We start from the raw sequence: 18,582 nt of genomic DNA, 5'->3' as shown, positions 1-18,582 counted from the left end.
AAGTCTTTAGATGATATTTACTCTTCTCCTGATATCCCATGACTTAAACGCAAATACTATGATGTAAAGTTAACAACAGTTAAATACTGATATAAAGTTAGTAAGTTTTATGGTACATGATGAAGAATAAGACGAACAAAAACAAACATAATTGTTTAATATAGGTATAGTATATAAACATAGAGACATGTTACACAATAAGGAGAACAATTACAATCTTCATTTCTGTAATTGGTCACATGGTCAAAGCTGGTATTTATAAGCACCTTCCTCTACTACCCATGCTGTATTCCCTATGCCTTCAGCAAGCACCTCAATGGATCTTAGCTCTTTAGCCGGCAAAGTGACTCAAACCTTCATCCCTGAAGAGTCTAGGCCTGGATTTGCATAGTCTTGCTTGGATTTGGTTGTTGTAATTTTCCACTGACCTTAACCACAGGGCATGGTAGTACTAAGAGATGCCCTAAGGGATCTCCTGTATTCCAGATATAATCTTCCTTACCTCCACTGTGAAGCAGTAGTCCAACTTTCCCTTGGTAGTCTGGGTCAATCACTCCAGCCAACACCGTGACTCCTTTCTTAGCCTGTTGACTCAGAGGCACGAGGAACCCAAAGTGGCCAGGTGGCAGCTTTAACTTCCAGTTCAATAGAATCATTTTTGTGTCTCCTGATGGAAGCATTCCTCCCTCTGGAACCAAGACCTCTAGGCCAGCAAAACATAAAAGTGTGGAGAGAGTAAGCAAAAATTTTGACAGTGGGTCACTAGGGGTGAGTGGTGCCACTTCTGTTTCCACCCCTTGATTCCTGGACCCATGAATCCTGGCTATAGGAGAAGCAGTACCATATATTGGGCACTGATTTAGAGCATATACAGCCTTCTGGAGAACCCTGCCTCAGCACTGCAGGGTATTGTCACTTAGCTGGTACTGTAACTGTAACTGTGACTTCAAAAGGCCATTCCACTGTTCTATCAGACCAGCTGCTTCAGGATGATGGGGAACATGTTAAGACCAGTGAATTCCATGAGCATGAGCCCATTGCTGCACTTCTTTGGCTGTTAAGTGAGTTCCTTGGTCAGCAGCGATGCTGTGTGGAATGCCACAACAGTGAATAAGGCATTCCGTGAGTCTTTGGAGGGTAGTTTTGGCAGAAGCATTTCATGCCAGGAAGACAAATCCATATCTAGAGTAAGTGTCTATCCTACTAAGGACAAAACGCTGCTGCTTCCACGATGGAAGCAGTCCAATGTAATCAACTTGTCACCAGGTAGCTGGCTGATCAACCTGGAAAATGGTGCCATATCAGGTCCTCAGTGCTGGTCTCTGCTACTAGCAGGGTAGGCACTCAGCAGTTGCCATAGCCAGGTTGGCCTTGGTGAGAAGTCCATGTTGCTGAGCCCATGCATAACCTCCATTTCTGCCACCATGGCCCACTGACACGTGCTCATGAGCAATGACACAGATGGCTGGAGAAAGAGGCTGAATAGTATCCACAGAAAAGGTCATCCTATCCACCTGATTATTAAAGTCCTCCTCTACTGAGGTCACCCTTAGGTGGGCATTCACATGACAAACAAATATCTCTGTGAACAGTTCATGCCATGGACTACAGTGCTCTCTATATTATTAGAAGTTGAGCTATTAGCAATTTTAGGTCTAAAGCCCTGAAACCAATTGAAATTGAACGAATTCATCTTGAAGATTCTGTTTCTCTAAAACCACTCCCAGTACTGAAATCTGTATTGTCATAAACACTTGGATACAAATATTGATAGAAGCACTATTCATAAAAGACAAAAAGTACACAACAATTCAAATGTCCATACATTAGTGAATGGATAAATAAAATGTGGTATATCAATACAATACTATTCAGCAATAAAAAGGAATAAAGCACTGGTAAATGCTACAACATGGGTGTAAAACGTTATGCTAGGTGAAAACGCTGTGCTAGGTGAAATCAACCAGTTTCAAAAGACCACATATTGTATGATTTCACATTTATGAAATGTCCAGAATAAGCAAAACAATTGGGACACAGAGTAGATTAGTGGTTGCCTAGGGCTGGGGGGAGAGGGGTAGGCAGGGAGAAAAGGGAGGGAGACTGCTAACGGATACAGGGTTTCTTTTTGGGGTGATAAGATGTTCTAAAATTGATTGTGGTAGTATTTGCACAACTGTGAATATACTAAAAACCACTGAATTTTATCTATTAAATGGGTGAATTGTATGGTTTATGCATTTGAAAGGTCTGTGATGAGCAAAGACTGGTACAGAAGAGAAATCAGGCTTGGAAGCCTTTATTTGAGCAGGCAGGCAGCACAGGCAATGGGCATGCACGAGATCTTGCCTTCCCCCACCCCCAGGGGTTGGGCTTATATTTCTTCTTCTGGTGAGTTGTGTTGTTCTGATTGGCCATAGGTTACGTTAATGAGGAGTTAAATTAAATATCCAATGGGAATTGTTGAGGCCTTATGTTAATTAGGTGATTTTAGGTTTGCAGTGATTGGTTCCCTTAATATGTAAAGTAGGGTTTGAGAGGGGACCAATGGCATGGAGTTCTGTTGTGATTATGAGTTCCTTTGTCTTTTTATTTTAGGGGGACATCCTGTAGGGCAGGGACCTCCATTTTGAGTATCTTTGGGTGGCGCCATCTTAAGTGGTCCTCCCTGAAAGTAATAGTATTAAATCTCAATAAAACTGTTAAAAAATTAAAGGAAAAAAAGTAAAGGATGAGTTGCTAGCTTTAATAACTGGAAATGTGGTGTCACTACTAGCCAAAATTAGGTCTATAGGAGGCAGGACATGTTTGGGGGTAAAAATGAGCCTTGAACATACTGAGTGGCTGTAATGAACAGACATTAAATATTCTGGTCTGGAACACAGGAAAGAGGTCAGGCTGGAGATAATAATGCAAATAAACTATAACGTATTGAGCACCTATTATGTCCCTGGGGCTATAGATACATTGTTTATGTACACTGCCCAGTAGGTTGCATATGTATACTGTTCATTGTTTCTGTTCCCTCTCTTCCCCTGTGTAAATCAATGAGAAGAGGGCCTTTATCTTTCGCACTCACTGCTGTATCCCAGCACCTACCACACAGGGTGGCAGAAAGTTGGCGTGCAGCATTCACTGGATGAACACAAAAGCAGTATCTTTTAACCCTCATAACAATCTTTGAGGTAGGTTTTTGTCTTTATTTTACATGATTTTCCTAAGACCACAAAGTTCATAAGTGCCAGGGATCTGTCTGAATTCCAAATCACTGTGCAATGCTGTAATCTCTCAATCTCTCAGTCCAGATGTATAACTAAGGAAAGCAGTAAAGGTCATGTAAACCCAATGTCTGCAAATTCATAACAAATACATATGAACATCCAACTGTGTTAGGTTCCAGAGTTAATACAATGATAAACTGGATAAGAGTCTGAACAAAGATATATTTAAGATAAAATCCATATGATTTGCTTATATCCTTTCCAGTTTACAAAGATAAAGTGAAGATAAAGTTTCATATTTAAACCTCCACAAAACCCCTAATAAGCATGTATTATTTCCACTCCAAACAAGCTTTTGCCCTCCCCCATACTGTACTCCCCAAGGTGACCTTCATGTTGCTAAATGCAACAGAACAGTCAATTCTCAGTCCTGTACAAGTCTTCATTGTACTTAAATAATCAGCAGCTTTTGACACAGTTCACTTTACCACCCCCTCCTTGACAGGCCTTTCCCTGGCTTCCAGCTTACCATATTCTGTTGGTTTTCCTCCTAACCTCTCAGTTTCCTCCTTCTTTGTCTCCTCTGTTAATTCCTGCACTTCTCCATGAACTCTCAAGGTCAGAGCCCTCAGGGCTCAGTCCTTCTTCTCTACACTCACTTCCTGATCAGTCTCATGGCTTTAGGTTCCATAATGACTCTGGAATTTATATCTCCACCAGACCTCTGCCCTGAACCCCAGTCTCATACATCCAACTGTCTACCTGACATTTCCACTTTGATGTATACTAACCTCCAATTCAACATGTGTGAAAATAACCTCAATCTTCCTCTTGTTCCACCTCTCAGTTGCTTAAGCCAAAAATACCTTATGTAACCCCTGACTCATCCCTCTCCTACCCCACATCCCATGTATCATTCCATCTATCAGGAACTTCTGTTGGAAGTACCTTCAAAATATGTCTAGAATTAGACCACTTCTCATTACCTCTATTGCTGTTCCCTGGTTCAAGTCACCATTACCTCTCATGTGGATTCAAACAGAAAAATAGGTGTTCCTACTTCTAACCTTGTTGCCCTTTAGTGTACTCTCAACACGGTAGCTGAAATGATCCTTTAAAATAAGTCAGATCTTGGGCCGACCCCGTGGCGCACTCGGGAGAGTGCGGCGCTGGGAGCGCAGCAACGCTCCCGCCGCGGGTTCGGATCCTATATAGGAATGGCCAGTGCGCTCACTGGCTGAGTACCGGTCACGAAAAAGACAAAAAAAAAAAAAAAGTCATATCTTGTTACTTTCCTGCTCACATCTCTGCACTGGCTCCTCATCTCACAGGAAAAGCCAGCATACACACATGGCTCACAAGAACCTATGTGATCTGGTCCTCCCCTACCTCTCTAACTTCTCTCTATTCTCCCCAGTTCACCTAACTCCAGTGACATGGGCTTCCTTGCTGTTCCTGCCTTGGGACCAGTGCTCTAACTGTTCTCTCAGTCTGGAATACTCTTCACATGACTGACACCCTCACCTCTTGCAATTCAAACCTCCTTCTCATAGTCCCTTTTGTACTACTATAACAGGATACTGGAGGACTGGGTAATTTATAAAGAACAGAGATTTATTTCTTACAGTTCTGGAGGCTGGGAAGCCCAAGATTGAGTCCATCCCACAAGGGCCTTCATGCTTCACCATCCCATGGCTAAAGGTGAAAGGGCATGAGAGTAGGAGACAGCAAGAAGGGGCTGAACTTGCTTTTATAACAAACCAACTCCTGTGGTAATCTATTAATCCAAGGCAGAGCCCTCATGACTTAATCGCCTGTTAAAGGTCTCACCTCTCCACCTTTTGCCCAGGGGATTAAGTTTCCAACACACGAACTTTTGGAGACACATTCAAACCATAGCACTCCCCTTCCCAATGAGGCCTACCCTAACTACCCTGTTTAAAAACTGCAATCTTTACTCCCCACCCATCCTTCATCCTGTTCTACTTTATCTTCTGTCTATACCACTTTCCAACTCACAACATATATGGTACTTATTAGCTTTACTATTTGCATCCCCCCCCCATTAGAATGGAAAATGTATAAAGGCAGGGATCTTTGTTTTGTTCACTGTCATTTCCCGAACTTGAAGAAAATTGAGAGTAGGGAGGTTACGATATTGCTCAATGTCACAGAGACAAAACATGTCTGAGCAGGAATTTGTATGCCGGCTAAAACCCTAAGTTATTTGCATATAGTTCTGCTGTATGATGATCAGAGACCAGTGAACAGCTGAAAATACTCTAGGCTGCAAAATTATTCCTAGTACCAGCAGTTTCTACCAAGTTGTTATAATTCACCATTTCCTTTCCTTTTCGATTCCTTCTCAAATGGCTTCCCATTTCTCATTAAGTCAAGTCAACCATAGATGCTCCTCGACTTACAATGGGTTTATGTTGGTTATGTCCCAATAAACCCATTGTAAGTTGAAAGTATCCTAAGTTGAAATGCATTTAATACACCTAACCTGTCCATCACAGCTCAGCCTGGCCTACCTTAAATGTACTCAGAAGACTTATATTAGCCTGCAGGTGGACAAAATCATCTAACACAAAGCCTATTTTATAATAAAGCATTGAATATTTCATGTAATTTATTGAAAACTGTACTGAAAGTAAAACACAGGATGGTTGTATGGGTACCTGAAGTACAGTTTCTACTGAATGCATATCAATTTCACACCATCATAAAGTTGAAAAATTAAGTTGAACCATTCTAAATTGGGACATCTGTACTCAATTTGGCTCTTAAGACCTGTCATAATTGAACCCCAAACTATCTCTAGTCTCCACTATAACCTAGTCTCCATTATCAGATATGATATCTTTAGGCAAAAATCCTCTTTTTTGGATTAGCCCATTGCTTGTTTGTATGTACTTTTTTTTAGAGCCAAATTTAGTAGTGGGGGGAGTATAGGAACTTTAGTGACACTAATGTTAATAAGTTCTGATAACCCACTACCAGCCTTTATGTACGATTTTAAAATTGAATTTGAATGCCTTTTAAAGACATATGATGAATACTTTTAGGCCCTGGACAAGCACCCTTCAGTTTACCACTGTCCTGCTCCAAATTTTTACATAGGAACAACTGTAGATGTCACATTCCTTACCAAGCCCCTGAAGAACCTGTTTGTCACCTCACAAAATATCATACTCTATTCTTAAAACCCAGCATAGTATCTTCCAGCCTCTTTAGGACAGCAGGAAAGTGCTTCCTGACATTCCCAGCAGGCTAAGCCTTATGCACTCTTCCGTGTCAGAAACCAATACCACCTCCTCCTTGAAGACTTCCTTACGGCCTGTTTTCCCCTCCATAATTAACCGTTTCTTATCCCAATGGCCCATTGCAAGATGCCTAACCTCTACACAGTCAGCTATATCAAAATCCTCCTCCCCCAAGTGAGCCCCACTAGGGTGAGACTACTGAAGTACTCACTTCAGGCATAAGACTTAAGGAGACAACAAAAAGCTCAGTAATCAAGATAAGTAACATTTTAATACGAGTCCCATATATTTAAAGTTCAAAATTAATGCAAAAAGTCCATGAATATCAAAATATCAAATTTAAAATAAAGACAGGATCCTCAGGACTTGGTCCCCTTCCTACCTGTGGGCCCCATCCGAACCCCTCACTCCCGGTAGGATTGAATGACCTCGAAGTGTCATGTACTTCCTGCTTGTGCTGCAGGTCAGCGCGAACGAAGGCTGAGAAACTCCGAGGGAACCATTCTCCCCACCTCACCCCTTCCCCAGCGCAGCAGTGCGGCCGGCACCACGCAGCTGGGAACTGGAGTCCGCGCTGTTGGAAGAGGCTGGGAACAGGGGATGCTTGTGGGGGGCGTGAGTGACCGTACATGTGTGTATGGTACACGTGTGCACGCACGCTTGTAGTCTTGTTCCTCTTTCCAAGTTCTGGCTCAGGACAGGGCAGAGTACCGTCTTCAAGAACGTACCCAGAGCTCGAACTTTGCGCTTGCAAAGAACGGGGACGCCGGGTGGCGTGGGGAGAGCCGCTCAGAATTCCTTCTTGCACAACTGGCAGATGGAGCGCAACTCTTTCTGGCGCTTCAATCAGAAAAAGGAACACGCCACTCCCTGCGAGGTAGCAGAAACCAGACCATCACCAGACCTTTTAAGTCTCCGCGGGACCTCACGAACCGCCCTCCCCCAGCCGTAGGAAGAAAAGAGACCAACGCGAGAGGCGCCCCCCGAAGGCAGGGCGAAGAAAGAGACAGTGGAGGCGGAGAGGGCGGAGGAGCGTCTGCCCTCGCCCTGCCCCGCCTCTTCTCTCAGGTCCGGCCAATCGCCGCTTGCTCCGAGCCTTGACCCCGCCTCGCCCCGCCTCCTCCGGCCTGCACCTCCGCCCGGGTCGGTAATAATTAGGCTGCGGGCGGGGGGTGTCGCGTCAGCGCCCGGCGCGGGCCAATCCCGGAGCTCTCCCCCGCGGTCACGTCATAGGCCGAACAACCAAACAGAAAAGTTTAATAAACAGCGGACGGAGGGGCCGGCAGCGGCGGGGCCGGAGCGAGCCGAGGTTCGGCGGCCTCACCTGTCCCCATTCACCGGCGGCGACCGGCGGCGGCGGGCAGCGCGTCAGGTGGAGAGAGCTGCCGCCAGGTGAGGAACGCTGCCCGCGGGGCCCGGCCGGCCCGGCGCTGCCCCTCCCCCGCCCGCTCCCTTCCCCCACCCGGCTGAGGCTAGGCGAGGCCCGCCCCCGGCTCCTCCCGGCGGGGGCCTGCCGGAAGCGGAGGGCGGCCCGCCGCGCAGCAGGTGGTGGGCCGGCGCCGGGCGTTTGCAAGGGAGCCGGGGCGAGAACTCCCGGCGCTGGGGGCAGGGGCCGGGGCGCGGCGGCGCTCGTGGGCCCAGGCCGGCTTCCCATCCGGGGGGAGGAGTCGCGCCGGGCTCCGGACCCCCCACTCCCTGCAGGCCGTGGGGGCCGCGAAGCTCGCCGCCCTGACCCAATTCCGAGCAGTTGGCGGGTGGGAGTCGGAGGGGCCGCGGGCACCCTTCGGCGCGTTCCCGTCCCGCGCCTGCGAGTCCGAGGTCCTATTTAGAATATTTTTCCACCTGCCGTGTTTTCAGAGACCAGAGTGGGGTGCGTGGGGAGCAAGTCTAGCACGTCAGACTCCCTCGGACCTGCGAGGGGGACGGGAGTTCACCTCTTTTACCTGCTTGTATATATTTGCTCAGGATTCTGAATTTTCTTTCTACTCTTGAAATAGCATTGTCTAGTTTTTGTCTATAGTTACGTAAACAAGTACGCTTTTGTTTTGAAATCATTTTAATTTTATTTTGACGTACTGTCCTAACCGTACAGTTAAAACGCTATGATTTGCCTTCACAACTTGAAGGTGGTTACTCACGTGAGGAAGTTAAAGCTCGGGTTAAAGTTGGCGATAAAAACTGGGCGGTCTTAATGGTTTTGTTGCTGTGAGAAACAGGATTAAATTCCCCTTTCAAACCAAATTTTTGGAATTTTTTAAATGTAAAATACCATAAACGTTTATGTGAGTTATGTAGTGATTATGTCACCAATTTTAGGGCACTTGCGAGTTACGTATAGTCTCTAGGGCTTCAGGGAAAATATTTTTTTGCAAAATGTGCACATTTAAGTTTCCGAAACAGGTTGTCTTTTAAATATTTTACGTTTTAAAATATATTTAAGGGAGGCAGTAATCACAACTTAACCACATTTCACACTTCAAATATATGCAGTTTATTGTACGTCAGTTTTCTAAGTTTTTAAAAAAGTAACCAAATATATATTTGTCCAAATACCCCTGCCTCTCCTCACTGAGGTGATCATTCTAGTCCGGTGGATTTTGTGTTTATCATTCCCTTGCCTTTTTAAGAAATACTTTTATCACATATATTTGTATGTCCCAACAATGTGGTGTTTAGTTTGCTTTTCTCTTGAGCTTTATAAAAGTATTATGTGCTTATAGTTCATTCATTTCATCGCTCTTTAATCTTGTGTTAATCTGCCATAACTCATGGGCATTTAGATTGTGTTTTTGTTTTGTTTCTGATTTTGTTTTGCTATTAGCAGCTGTGCTCTATGAACATTTCTTATGTCCTGCTGTTGGTGCACAAGTGCAAGAGTTTAGAGTAAATATTTATTTATTTTTTATTATGCTAGAGTAAATACTTAATGTGCATTTTATTACAACGTTTTAGGTAATGAGTAAAATAGATTGAAATACTTATAAATAAAGTGAATGAAAAACATTGTGATTCTCTATTAGGTTTAAATGGAAGATTCATAGCCATAGTTATCGATTCTTAGTTGTTTAACATTTGCATGAGAAACCAAGATTTCTGTTAATTTGTATATAATAAATTTCTTTGAAAATACATTGTAAAAAATCTGGCACTATTTGGTATCTCCTTTTTCGGTGTTCAAAAAAAGAAAAAAAAGTAAATATAGTAGAAAAAACACTCAATTGTATGTAAAATAAATAATTCTTTCTGCCCTCCCTCCCATCTTGGGCAAATTACCTAGAAAACTCAAGTGCCTTAGCATACTCATGTAAGAGAAACCTGTCCTAAGTTTATTCTTCCAGTTTTTCACAGGCTTTTAATTAAAGGAACCACCTGTCAAGCGGCCACGCTTATAAGGGAAAGCGTTAGGACCAAGGTGTTATTCCATAGAAATACTGTACTGAAACACTTTTAGAGAAAGATGAGTAGTGTGTATTTCGGTATGTGTTAACCACAAGTTTAAGTATTTTTTAGATTTGAGAATGCTCCAGACTGTGCTTCCAGAGTGGTGTTTTATTATGCTAACAGCAATGCAGTGACAAATTAGGGAGCAATATTTCCTTAATTTCCTGAAGATGGGGTGTATATGTGTGTAAGTAATATGAGTTTATGTACAGCTTTGACCTGTTTTTGTTCAAAGGTGTAGGAGTAGAGATGGTTTTATTTATTTTTTATATGTAGGTAGGTTGCAGACAAATATCAGGATGCTTTGTTTTGGTAGGGCTGTAGGAGGGGTCTTCAAAAAGTTCATGGAAAGTTCAAAAAGTTTGTGTTATCTTTTAATTGTTTTTCCATGAACTTTTTGAAGTTCCCTTGTATTATCCTGCTTTAAAAAGACCTCTTTTTTGTTTTTGATTATAGGGGCAAGGGGAGAGAGAGAGAGAGAAGTGTGTGTGTGTGTGTTTTCCTTGCAAACTTTGAGAATAGAAAGTTAACCTAGGAAATCTACCTAACACCACGGTAGGTAACCATTTTTAATATTTCTGAGTTATACCCCTGGTCTTTGTATAATCTTTATATCCTAAACTATTAAAAGTTAATTCTAAATAGTATTAGGCTGGCTCTACCTTCATAAGTTATCCCCAAATATGATCTATCCCAAATATAATCCATGTCACCATCTTTTTTTTATGTAAGGTGGTAATAGTAGTCGTCTAACTGGCATCCTTGCTTTAACTTTTGCTCCCCTCCTGTGAAGGACAATCATTTAAATTTGTAAATTAGATTACCTTACTCCAAGGCACAAACCCTTCAGAGGCTTTTTAATACACAGAATAAAATTCAGTCTTTTAATATGGCTTATATCCCCTAGACCAGCAATGTCCAATAGAAATATAATGTGAGACACAGTTGGGAAACACATTTAGTAATTTTAAATTTTCTGATAGCCACATTACATAAAAAAGTGAAGTATATTTTATTTTACCCAAAATGCCATGATTTCAACATGTAATCAATATAAGAAACTATTAGTGGGATATTTTACTTTTTTCAGACTGTCTTTATAATATGGTGTGTATTTTCCACTTAAAGTACTTTTCAATTTGGGCTAGTCATGTTTCAAGTGCTGAGTAGCCACATGTGGCTAGTGATTGCCAAATTGGACAGTGCTGCTCCAGACCATCCTGGCCCTGCCTGCTTCATCCCCATCTCTTCTGCCATTCTCTCCCCAGCTCATGCATCTTCAACTATCCTGGCCTTTTTTGGAATTCTTGAGCGTGCCAACCTTATTCCTTTAAAATTGTTGTTCCTTCTACCTAGAGCACTTGATCATGTTTTTGTTCAGGTGTCACTCCTTCAGAGATGCCATTCACTGACCACCTTACGTGACCACTGTGTTACCCTGTTTTCATTTCTTCATAGAATCTATCATCTGAAATTATTTATTTAGTTACTATCTGTATCTGCTTAAATGCAAACTGTTTGAGAGCAGGGATTTCCTCATCTTTACTATTAGGTTCCTGTATTAGCCTGTTTCTGTTGCTTATAACAAAATACCTGAAATTGGGTGATTTATAAAGAAAACAAAATGTATTGCTTACAGTTTCGGAGGCCAGGAAGTCCACAGAGCAGGGAACACATTTGGGGATGGTCTTGGTGGTGGTGACAGTGACACGGGTGTCTCACATGGCAGAAGATGGTGGAGCAGAGAGAGAATTCCTCATGCCCTCTCCTTTTAAAGCCCTCAGAACCACACCCATGACCACCATTAAACCATCAGCTTAATCACCTGTAGAAGGCCCCACCTTTCAGTTATCATAATAGGATTTTAACAGTTACAGTGGGAATTAAGCTTCTAATATTTGAACTTTGGGAGGACACAATTCAGTCAATTCACAGCAGTTCCCTTTTTGGTTTCTTTTCAGGTAATGTTTTATTGTTGTTTTGAGTATGCTTGTATTATTTTGTCTCTTGCTTAAACAAAATACCTAAAACTGGTTAATTTTTAAGGAAATGAAATTTATTGCTTATACCTTCAGAGGCTGGGAAGTCCAACATCCAGAGAACACGTGTTATCTGGTTATTGTTGGCAGTGACTCTGCAACAGTGCAGGGTATCACATGGCAAATGGCCTGACCGAGAACGCTAAGCTGCTCAGCTGATCTCCTTTTAAAGCTGTCAGAACCACACCCCTTACCCAATGAAGATCAATCCCTTCATGAGGACATAGCCCCGTCTTCACAATCTAATCACTTCTTTAAGGCCCCACCTTTCAGTGACCATGATAGGATTTCCCACCCTTATAACAGTGTCACAGTGGGGATTAAGTTTCTAATACACAAAGCTTTGGAGGATGCATTCAACTCATAACCATGCTCCTGATTTTTTAAATCAAATTATCTTCTTCTTTTTTTTTTCAGTTGATTGTACATATTCCTGGAGCACAGAGCTGACCATCAGCACCTGTGCCCAAGATGTGATGATCAAATTATACATATTCCTGGAGCACAGAGCTGACCATCAGCACCTGTGCCCAAGATGTGATGATCAGATCAATACTATCAGCATGCCCATCACCACAAATCAGTTATTCCCCATGCCTCCTGCCCAACCTCTCCCCATCCCCACCCCCCAGCAGCCCTAGTTTTATTCTCTCCCTCTGCAAGTCAACACACCACTGTGTCTTTTTTTCCTTACTTCTTTATCTCTTAGCTCCCACTTATGAGTGAGGACATGCCGTGGTTTTCCCTTTGTGTGTGGCTTATTTCACCTAACATAATTTTCTCCACGCTCATCCATGTTGCTGCAAATGACAGAATTTCATTCTTTTCTATGGCTGAGTAGTATTCCGTTGTGTATATATACCATACCTATCCAGTTGTCCATCGATGGATGTGTAAGTTGGTTCCATATCTTGGCTGTTGTAAATAGAGCTGCAACATGGAAGTGCAGGTACACATTTGATATGATGATTTCCATTCCTTTAGGTATATACCCAGAAGTGGGATTGCTGGATTGCATGTTAGATCTATCTGTAGTAGTTTGAAAACCTCCATACTCTTTTCCATAGTGGTTGTACTTAATTTACAGTCCCACCAGTAAGTCCCTTTTCTCTAAAATCCTCACCAGTATTTGTTATTCTCAATCTTTTTGATTATAGCCAGTCTAACTGAGGTGAGATGATATCTCACTGTGGTTTTAATTTGCATTTCCTTGATGATTAGTGATGTTGAGCATTTTTTCATGTACCTGTTGGCTATTTGTATGTCTTCCTTCAAAAAAATGTCTGTTCAGCTCTTCTGCCCATTTTTTAATTGGGTTATTTGTTTTTTTACTGTGTGGTTGTTTGAGTTCCTTGTATATTCTGAATATTAATTCCTGTTGGATCTGTAGTTTGCAGATATTTTCTCCCATTCTGTAGGTTGTCTTTTCACTCTGTTGATTGATTGCTTTGCTGTGCAGAAGCTTTTTAGTTTGATATAATCCCATTTGTTTATTTTTTCTTTTGTTGTTTGTGCTTTTGGGGTATTATTTGTAAAGTCTTTGCCCAGTCCTACTTCTGATTGTTTCCCCTGTTTTCTTTTAGTAGTTTTATAGTTTCATGTCTTATACTTAAGTCTTTAATCCACTTTAAGTTGATTTTTGTACATGGTGAGAGGTGCAGGTCTAGTTTCATTCTTCTTCATATGGATGTCCAGTTTTCCTGACACCATTTATTGAAGAGGCAGACTTTTCCCCAGTGTATCCCATGTAAAAAAATATGATTTGGGTGGGGGAGAGGGGGGCAGCTGGCCAGTACAGGGATCTGAACCCTTGATCTTGGTGTTATCAGCACCATGATCTAACCAACTGAGCTAACCAGCCAACCCCAAAATATGATTTTTAGAGTACATACTATTTTGTCTTATGAAAGTACTATAACTTGATTAGTCATCTATTATGTGTAACTTGTTACTTTATCCCTGCTATAAATAGTGTAAAAACCATCTTAAGAGTTACTTCTATGTATTTCTCATTATTTCTTTAGGATTTAGTCTCAGTCTTACGATTGCTAGGTCAAAGCATATGAACTTTTTTTTTTAAAGCCTTTTTATAAATATTGCTAAGTCCTGTCCTTAATGTTTGATCAACATTATAGTATAAAGGTTGACTAAAAATGTGAGAGAATGAACATTATTTTTATGTCTTTACCAACACTATTATATGTCCTTCCTTCCCTTTTCGTAGGATTTATTATATATTTCTTTGATCAATTGTGATGATAAATAGAGATACGAATATTGGACATCTTCTAGTTTGTCTTTTGCACCTTTTTGGATGGTGTTTTTATATTTGTGATACCTTTTTTTAGTCTTTTATGTATTTAGGATAGGCACCCTTTGCTATATGCTGCAGATATTTTTCCTGGCTCTTCATTTGCCTTTTATTTGTTTACAGTGTGTGGCTTTTTTTTTTTTTTTTTTTTAAAACGTACTAGAGTTTTTACCTTCTAAGAAAATTTGATTAATACTTTCTTTTTATGGCTTCTACTTTGCTTTTAAAGGATTCTCCTACCCAGATAACTTTTCTTCTAGTTCTTTTATGATTTCATCTTTAACATCCTCTTTCTTTTTATCTGGGATCTATTTTGACGTAAAATGTGAAGTGAAATAACTTCCCTTATTTTTCCTTGATAGTCAACCAGTTATTTCAGTCCTCTCCCCAACCCAACTTTTTTCTTTTTCTTTTTCTTTATTGCCTTGAATTTATGATAAACTAAGTGTATGTTTACTTGGTTCTTTTTAGATTTTATTCAATACCAATGATTTTGCATGATATTTTCATTTTGTGAACAAATTTCATTTTGTTATGTTATGTATTCCCCACCCTTTTTTCTGCCCAAATTCTTGGTTTTGCTTTTTTAGTTCTTGAGTTTTATAGTTGATTCTTTTGGGGCTGCAGGTTGGATTTGGTTTTGAGTTTTTTTTAACTTTAAAAATATATATATATTATTTCTATACTTACTTAATATTTTCTGTTGTATAATGAAAGAAGTTAAGGCCATTAAATTTTCCTCTAAGCATAGCTATAGCAATATTCTTTAAATTTTGACGAGTGATATTTTTGTTATATAAAAATCCCTACATTTGCAATTTTCATTCTTTCAACAAGTAGTTGAGCACCTACTTCATGCTAAACATTGTGCTAAATGTTGAGGATACAACTATGAATAGAACAAGGTCTTTGCCTTCTTAGAGTTTACAATCTCTTGGAAAAGATAGGCAATTAACAAATCAACCACTAAAGAATTTTCAGTTTTTGACAAATGCTAGAAAATAAAAAAATGGAAGGTGCTAATTGGGTGTTCTGAGAATGTCTCTCTGAGAATGTAATTTTTAAGTTGATTGATGGTACCAAGGTGTGTTTGGGAGTTTTTTTAGCTACCCCAGTCTGTCAGAACATTTTTTTAAATTATGATTAAGTTTTTTGGTAAAAAATTTTTTTGTGAAAAATTGCTTTGCAGGCAGTTTTGAGCCACTCCCACACCTTTCAACCGAATTACTGCCCCAAAGCTTGTCCTGTTTAGAAAATTCGGAACTGTGTGATTCTGAGTTCTAAGATCAAGAAGTAGCTGGAGGAAGTTTCCAAGTGCAGGGAACTGCTAGCACAAAGGGTACGCAAAGTGCTTGACTTGATTTAGAATTTGACAGAAGATTGGAATGACTAGAATTTACTGAGTGAGGAGGGTGTGACAAGCTTTATTTCAAGACTTATTTGGGAGACTTATTATTTCCATGTGGTAGGGCTGCTTCCACCACCCCCTCCGCCTTCCTATGCAGTTTAGATTCTGTGATCCAAATCAGTCTCCTACAAATAAATAGCCTATATTGTTTTGCCCACTGGTACTTTTCTTCATTATTTCTATTGTATTTTCAGTTTTCTCCTCTTAAGACCTTTGCGCATGCTGTTCTTTTGCTTAATTGCAGTATCCTTGAGGAATCCTTTCTTGATGTTACAAAGTGGTTTAGGTCCTTGTGTTGACTATACGGGCTCATTTCATATTGGGCATCGCTTCTGTAAACATTTGTAACAACTGCAGCTCATTAAGTGTGTGTGATTTGTTTTAGTGTCTTACTTCATCCAGAGCTGTGCTTTACAGTCTGGTAGCTACCAGCCACTTGTGGCTATTTAAATGAATTAAAATTAAATAATATTAAAAATTTAGTTCCTCATTCATATTAGTCACATTTCAGGTGCTCCTTAGCCACATGCGACTAGTGGCTATTGTATTGGACAGCAGAGATATAGATCTTCTGCGGTGTTAGAAGTTTATCTTAATTTATAATCATGTGGCTAATAGCTACCAGATTTTATTTAAATTTAAATAGCCACCTATGGCTATTGAAATGTGGCAAGTCTGAAATGAGATGTTATATAAGGATGAAATATGAACTTGATTTCTAGTACGAAACCAGAGTGAAACTTTCTCAATTTTTAAAATATTGATTTCATATTGAAGTAATGTTATTTTGCAGATACTGTGTTAAATAAAATATATTATTACAACTAATTTTATCTGTCTTTTTTAATGTTTTAATGTGACTATTAGAAAATTAAAACTTACATGTGGCTTTTGTTATATTTCTATGGGACAGTGCTGATTTGACTCTAGACCATGTTTCTGTAATGGTAGGGACTGTCTATTTTGTTTACCACAGTATTTGCAGCAGCTAATAGTGCCCAGCCCATATTACGTGTTCGGAAAGATTGGGTGAGTGAATAAATTGACTCTGTTAACTCTGAATGTTATTGTATAATTAACAGAGAATGTTGCTATTTAACTTATGCTTTTCAGAATTTTTTTTTTCTTTGTGACTCTAATTTTTAAAAAATTATCTGTCATGAAAAGAAGCCTTTCCTTTGATAGCTATATAAAAATTAACCTTCATCTTTTAATCTTTTATTTTTTTCTGGTTTAGGCTGCCAAGGAGAGAGAGAGAGACCTTAAAGTCTACCAATCTATTTTCTATTTTTTTACGTGTAGCAGTTTTACTCAATGATCTATATAGTATGTTAATTGGCACATGAAAATTTATGACTATTAAATCTTAGTAGTTGAGGATTATGAATACTTTTTCCTTTAGTTTCACTGTCATGATCTCTGTTTCTTTTTAATTTGCCTTTATTGGTGACTTTGTTTATTCCGTTAGACATAAAAAAAAGCTACTTACTGTCTCTTCTAGAAAAATATCTCTTCCTATCAGCTTGGTTATGCTTTCTTATCTGTATGTTTCCTTAATGTTTCCTTTGTGTTCAGTGTTTCGCTTAATGGGTCATTACCACCCTCCCAAACTCCCCATACGAAACCTTATGGATTTATTTTCCCTTAATGAATTAGCAGATATACACCAGGAGTTGCAGACTCAAATGCATACCTCACTTTTGTAAGCAATGTGTATTTGCCAAGGAAGCATTTTTTAAAGTTATTTTTTATTCTCCTTTGGATGGTGGTTGTCAGACTTTATCCTTAGTGATGCCAGGTATGTTTTGCTAATGTCAGGGTGGTCCTTTCATCAAAACTGCACCAACTACCAATTGTGCCCAGAGGAATGCCCAGGATTAATTTCTTTTGGAGGAAGAGCAGTTTGAGCTATTCTCAGTCCTTTAAAATTCCAAGAAAGTTTTTGCCCTGCTGTGTATGTACTCTACCAAAAGTGGTTCCTAATAATCTAGGTGTTGATTCTTTATACATGGTCTTTTTAATCAAAAGTGATTTGGGACCAAGTTGTTCAGTGGCTTGTTCTCTTCTCAATTATTTTTAGCTGATAGGTTTGAGGGAAATCTCTAGACTCCCACAAAGAATATATAATACATCCTTTGAATACTTGATATTCAAAAAGTGGTATTGTCACATGCAATCAGGGAGCCCTGGAGTTTTTGCAGGCTCCTTGTTCCTGTGAAGCAATATTGTTTTCATGTAATCTCAGTTATGTTTTATGGTTGTGATATTGCTTTCCTTTTATTTATTTTGTTGCTGTTTTCTTGAGCTGCTGATTTAGAAATGGAATAAAATACCCTTAATTTTAACCTGTATGTCACATAAATGGTAATCATCACCTTGAAGTTTTTCTAGTAGGTCCTGGAGATCTGTTAACAATCTAGAATCACTAAGTCCACATCTCTTTTCTTTTCTCTTGGTTATAGATAGAGAGTGGTCTTGGTGTTATGTTAGTGTATGATTTGTGTCTGTTTCATATATATAATTAACTTTGAAGTGAAAAATTGGTGTCAAAGCAAAGCTTTATTTGGTTCCCATAGCTGTCTACTAATTTTATGGTTGCCAAATTTTAAGATTAAAATATTTGCCATCTCTTTTTATATAACCCTGTAAAATTTTTGGCCATCTACAATGTTTCCATCAAGTCTTATGCTGTAACTTAAATTATGTATTCTTTCTGCTGATTGCTCCTATACCTCTTCTGCTTCCAGTGTTCTTCTGCAGGAGTGTCCACACAGTGGGAAGAAAGCCTGAACTTGACTCACAAAGTACTGGGCATTCAAAGCAGTGAATCCTTGCAAAGGATCTTGGGACTAGACCTCTGTGAATTGGCTCTTTCAATTTGTCCACTTAAAGGGCA

At 40.0% G+C, this 18,582-nt stretch overlaps 1 protein-coding gene across 5 annotated transcripts in view; it reads left to right on the top strand.

Moving 5' to 3' along the window:
- The first annotated feature begins 7,734 nt into the window (after positions 1–7,734).
- The window catches only part of ZFAND6 (zinc finger AN1-type containing 6), a 71,601-nt gene continuing 60,753 nt past the window's right edge, over positions 7,735–18,582 (top strand). For all 5 annotated transcript variants that reach the window (XM_063089897.1, XM_063089893.1, XM_063089896.1 and 2 more), the window contains exon 1: positions 7,735–7,879. The gene's annotated coding sequence lies outside the window, so the exon portion shown is untranslated. The remainder of the gene's footprint in view (positions 7,880–18,582) is intronic.

The sequence above is a fragment of the Cynocephalus volans genome, chromosome 3, assembly GCF_027409185.1.
Source record: "Cynocephalus volans isolate mCynVol1 chromosome 3, mCynVol1.pri, whole genome shotgun sequence".
NCBI classification, from domain to species: domain Eukaryota; kingdom Metazoa; phylum Chordata; class Mammalia; order Dermoptera; family Cynocephalidae; genus Cynocephalus; species Cynocephalus volans.
The sequence above is the reverse complement of the archived record's forward strand: the minus strand, read 5'-3'. Positions and strand labels throughout refer to the sequence as shown.